The sequence below is a fragment of the Podarcis gaigeae genome, assembly GCF_964106915.1.
Source record: "Podarcis gaigeae genome assembly, chromosome: 10".
Lineage (NCBI taxonomy): Eukaryota > Metazoa > Chordata > Lepidosauria > Squamata > Lacertidae > Podarcis > Podarcis gaigeae.
Genome location: NC_139686.1, coordinates 36580662 through 36586516, shown reverse-complemented (window position 1 = coordinate 36586516; position 5855 = coordinate 36580662). Strand labels below are relative to the sequence as shown.

The following is a 5855-nucleotide window of genomic DNA, read 5'->3' as shown; positions in this document are numbered from 1 at the left end:
GAAGTTATTTAATACATGCTTGGATTTTGCTTCTCATTCAGCTGGAAGTAGACAGTTTGAAATTATAGGGAAGAAAATTACTTAAATTTAATGCAATTTAGAAAAAGGTCACATTTCAGCTTCTTTTGTGTTTGAGGCATTTTATGTAAAAGTGTTTTAAATAAATCCTAAAGGCTAAAATTCCTGCAACTCTCACCTCTACTAGAACACAACAAAGTACCAGTAAGAGTAGAGTTAATGGGTCTGAGTATTAAGTCTATAAGGTTTTCTAGAATTGTATATGCATGTATATTCGTAAACTGTGTTCATTGTAAAGGTTGCCTCAACTGCTGTATAAATTGTACACTTTTAATGTGCAGATAATGCAATCTAGAATTCAAGCTCCATAGATTATACCCCCCTTTTTATTTGGTATAGTTTCAGCAAGGGTTGCATTTTAAAAAACCCCACAAAGCTGTCATAAGACAACATATTAATTCTCATTAAGGATAAAATGTTATCCACACAATGAAACAGTAACAGTTTTAAAAGAAAGGGGGAACTAACTCCTGAGTTATTACCAAGTAGATAGATCTGATAACATTCACAAAAAAAATTAAATCAGAGGAAATGGAAAAAAGATGTGGTCATCTGAAGCAACAGGAATTATTATGAAATTGTCAGTGATCAATAAACACAAAGCAATCAATATTTGGACAGCTTTATGATGTATGAATCTGGCATATCCCCATAAGCAATGAACTGGAACCAAATTCCCATAATTTTATTAATGTATTTTAATGCATGTACAGGTTGCTGAATTTTTCAAAAAAAGCTCTAAAAAGTATACAATATTAAAACAACAATAATTTCAATGAACATACAACAGATAACCAATAAAACAACAATATAAAAACCACAAAAACAAATAACAGAGAAATTAAGGGGATCCAAATGCAGAAAACAATGTCTGATCTTATGAACTGGGGAAAGCATGGGCAAAAGGAGAAGAGTTTACAAAACATCTGAAACAATTGCTGGTTGCTATTTTATGTATGGAAGAGGGAAGAGTGTTCCACTGTATGGGGGAATTAGCAGAAAATCTAATGAATTCTATAAGAAGTGTACCGTGTTAAATGCTTCAAAAAATGTGTGTATGTGGTAATCCAGGGGGTTGTGAGAGTAAATTCCATACAGTTTTCATGGATCACACTGCTGCCCACTTCATGAAATTTGGGGTAGTATTTCGGCATACAGTGCTTTCCCACCATTTTTGTGCAAACATCCACTAGAGTTAATGAAATCTAGCACAACATTGTTATCATTGTGGCATAGATTACCAAACCACTACCTTGTCCAATGCTTATGGCGAGATGAATTCTCTAGCCTTTGGACTAGTAGAATTCATGCCAAACTCCTGAGTTATGGAATCTCTCCTTCAGATTCCCTAAAACTAGACCAAATTACTGCTCAAAGACTAATCCGCCAAAGACTGGATGACATCGATCTACAGCGAAATTATATGCTGGGGGGAGGTGTTTGTTCGCCTCAGAACATTGGTATCACTTTAACTTACTGCGTTCCATCATACCTCTCCTCCCTTTCGACTGTTGCCCATAGACTGGCCTTCACCAAAGCGGGGTTCAACGTTTTTCCCTCCAACGTCCTGAGACATAGATTCTCAAAGGGCCAAGCCCCCGCCATGTGCGAATGTGATAAGGAGACACCGGAGTCGCTCCAGCACATTATGTTCACTTGCCCCCTGTTCAATGTGCCACGGGCAAATTTGTTGGGATCAATCATACAGAAACTAGAGGGTACCCCACCAAAATTCCACCTTGCCCAAATCTTGCAGGATAAGGATACTCATACGACCCTGAAAGTGGCAAGGTTCCTGGTCACTGTCCTTACCCAAAAGCGATGCCAAGGAGCACTACAAGCTAACTAAGGCATAGTATGCCATTCTATCTTATAGTATTTTATTGTTATAGTGGTGTTTTAGCGGCTGTTTTTCCCACGTGCACAAGTTGTTATTTATGTGTCGTTTTTACCTGTATGGGCCTATGGCCGTAAATAAAATTACTTACTTAGCACAACATGGTGGTGTAGCTACTTAAGACTTGGTTCCTTCAACCAACCTTCCTATGAAAACAGTTTATAGTTTTTATAACCTACATGCTGTATGACCTGTTTCATTGACGTGTTCTGCTTGATTTTATTTGCTACGCTGTTTTGGTTTCAACTGCAATTCTGCACACCGCATAGATATATATTCTATATGAGCTTGCAATATCAAAATGAAGTATCTGTTATTCTTAATGTAATAATGCACTAAGTAAAAACCTCCTGCATTCTAGGTAAGGACAGCTGACATCTGTGAAGAAAGAGAGGGAATTCACAAGGCCTTGAATTTTTTGAACAAGCCATAGTTTTAAAGCCTGCCTAACGTTTTAATATGTATATAACTGTTCTGCCTTGCTTTTTCTTGGAAAGTGAAGACAGTAAACCGCGATGAATCCACTTTCCCACTGCCTCTACCACCCCACCTCCATTCAGCACCAAAATAAAACCCCACCTACATCAGCCTGTCCAAAAGCTGCGTGGCAACCAGCCTCTTTTCTTTGCCCTCTCCTTGAGACTGACACTGCCTTGGTGCTGAATACTCTAATGGGAAGAGTTCAGTGCCAGGTCTGCACTTTCCCAGCCATTAGCCAGCTGCCACTGCATTTCATTATTTTGAAAGGGGGCTGGGTGAGGAGAGCTCTGCATCAAAGCCATTTCCAAACAATGGGGTGGGGTGGAAGTAACCCGGCCAGGACAACACTCTAAAATGTGAGTGAGTGAGTGACTGAGTGAGTGAGTCTGTCTCTGTGTGTGTGTGTACGTACACAGTGCCATCTGGAATCCGGAACCACAAAGACCAGGCAGACCAGCAGGAGGGAGAAAGCCCTTACACACCCTGCTTTGTTTACTGGTGTAACAGTTAATCCTGGTAAACAAGACGACCTTGGAACAAGTGCCTGTTATCATTGCATACCCATTGTTTTACGTTAAGCAGAACTGCAGCAAGCGGGGGAAGGGGGACAAAGGTAGAAGGCGGGACCTCCTGTGGAAACAAAGGAGGCAGACCAGGAAGAACAGCCTTTGATTGGCTTCTCTGCTTGGCTAAGACAGAAAGAAGACTATCCGCCTTCCCCCCTCCCACTTCTGTTTTTTTAAAAAACCCTCTCTAAAGCTGCCTGCAAAGCAGCCTAGGTACTTGGCATGACAATGCCTAGAGCTACTATTCGTCTGTTTCACTTGGCTGGGTTCCTTGTCTGATCCACAGCTCAGTAGTTCAAAATCATTCTCTCTCTCTCTCTCTCTCTCTCTCTCTCTCTCTCCATCCTGTTCACTGCTTGTGGCACGCAATCATAAAGATAACATGGGCTAATCTGTTAGGAGGCTTACCGAACCTGGTAGTAACTCGCCACACATGGGAACTCACCACATATATGGGATTTTGTATAGATACTGCAGTGAAACCGAAAGAGAAGCTTACAGCTATGGTTTTTGTCTGTCTGTTTGTTTGTTTTAAATGGCTCTAGCCTTACGGTTGAAAATATGCAATGTATGTAAAAGGATTTTGGTAGTACCTTTTAAGAGCTGCTACCTCCATAACCTCTAAGATTAACTGATGGACATAAGAAGAGCCCGCTGGGTCAAGCCAGTGACCCATCTCGTCCAGCATCTTGTTCTCACAGTGGCCAGCCAGAGGCCTGCAGGAAACCCACAACCAGTAGCCAAGTGTGAGAGCACACTCTCCACTGTAGTTTTCAGGAATTGGTATTCAGGCAGAGCATAGCCATCGTGGCTAATAGTCATTGATAGCCTTATCTTCCATCAATTTGTGCAATCCTCTCTGAAAGCCATTAAAGTTGGTGGTCATGACTTCCTCCAGTGAGAGTGAGTTCCACAGTTACTTTTCCACTGGGTAAAGAAATACTTTATTTTATCTGTCCCGAATCTTCCAACATTCGGCTTCATTGAATGTCCACGAGTTCTAGTGTTAAGAGAGAGGGAGAAAAACTTTTCTCTGTCCACTTTCTCCATGCCGTGCATCGTTTTATAAACTTCTATCATGTCACCTCTTATTCAGCTTTTCTCTGAACAAAAAAAACCCCCAACACTGCAGCTTTTCCTCATAAGGAAGTCTCTGTGCCCTTGAGCATTTTTGTTACCTTCTTCTGGACCTTTCCCAACCCTACAATATCCCTCCCAGCTGCCATAGCCTCTGGGTTCAATTTTTGTTACTAGTGGTTTATTGCTACATTTCATACTTTGTTACAACAGTGCTCTTTCCTGGAAAAAAAATGCTTCCTACTTCAACCAAAAAACAGATTGTGAGTTTGAAATATAGCTATATTTTAAATAACAACGTAGTACTGAAATGGCAGCTCTTGGACATTATCTCAGCAATCTGTTTAACAACAGTGTGAAATAAGCCAGCATTATTATTCAGTAGAAGGAAAGAAGAGCCTACAACAAAGAAAGATTGAACTGCTGTGTTTAAGTAATCAATGTCATTGTAGATATACTGCTTTCATCATATTAATATATAACCACAAATACTTTATGCACGTTTTCTATCTGTATTGGTTACAATTATTCTTTCATTGTTCTTTTAAAATCTGTTATGATATACAAAGGTAGTACATGCAGTTTTCAGAATTCCCAAAGAAAATTGCATACAAATAATTTTATTTATAGAATTTCCTGAAGGAGGACCTGAGAGGTCTGAAATGCATTAGGCTTTTTCTTCTACCCCTTAGCTTCCTGTCCCCTTCTGCAATATGGAGGTTACTGGTGGTGTCCTGCCTAAAAAATTATAGCTGAGCTGAAATGAGATGTGGGTGAGGGATTCCTTTGACTCATAGCTCTTCATTATTACATTCCATCAGCCCCAAATACATAGATTTTCATATATACTTATACAGTCACTTCAGATAGTTTGACATGAGATGGAAAAGTGCAGAGGGTAAGAACTTCACATCCAGGAAATTCTGCAAAGCAGAATGGGGGTGCGGGGGGAGATGTATGAGCTGACTCCACATTGAGTATCCATAGAGGATGGATGCAGAACCTGTGCTCCTCAAGACATTGTTGAGCTCCAACTTCCATAATCCTCAACCACTGGTCATGCTGGTTGGGGCTGATGGTAGTCAGAGACATCTGAAGAGCCATAGGTTCACCAGATAATAATAATAATAATTATTAATAATAATATACCTGTGATAAAGAATGCAGGTGGCGCTGTGGGTTAAACCACAGAGCCTAGGGCTTGCTGATCAGAAGGTCGGCGGTTCAAATCCCCACGACGGGGTGAGCTCCTGTTGCTCGGTCCCTGCTCCTACCCACCTAGCAGTTCGAAAGCATGTCAAAGTGCAAGTAGATAAATAGGTTCCGCTCCGACGGGAAGGTAAACGGCATTTCCATGCGCTGCTCTGTTTTCACCAGAAGTGGCTTAGTCATGCTGGCCACATGACCCGGAAGCTGTACACCAGCTCCCTCGGCCAATAAAGCAAGATGAGTGCCGCAACCCCAGAGTCGGTCACAACTGGACCTAATGGTCAGGGGTCCCTTTACCTTTACCTGCGATAAAGGGATGCCCCTTCTCACTTTACCCTGGAAATGTGGAAAAGGAGTGGAAGTCACTCGGATGTCTTGTTGCACTGTTCCCACATCACATGAATTGGTAAGTATTTCATTTCATTTATGCACTCAAGAGAACTGGTAGTGGCATTTGGCTTGTACATATGTGTTGTATTGTGGCTAGAAAGCACAGGTCCTAATGGTTTTCCCCTTGTCCGGCCACTTTCCGAGGCAAAACCTGCTCT

The 5855-nt window shown here is 41.2% G+C and overlaps 1 long non-coding RNA gene across 1 annotated transcript; it reads right to left on the bottom strand.

The window, feature by feature from the left end:
- Positions 1-758: 758 nt before the first annotated feature.
- Positions 759-5174, bottom strand: LOC310825708. The gene is made up of 3 exons (XR_014555468.1): positions 4149-5174; positions 2067-3832; positions 759-1283 (listed from the first exon to the last, which is right to left on the bottom strand). It is a non-coding gene; the product is annotated as an uncharacterized lncRNA (long non-coding RNA).
- Positions 5175-5855: the final 681 nt, after the last annotated feature.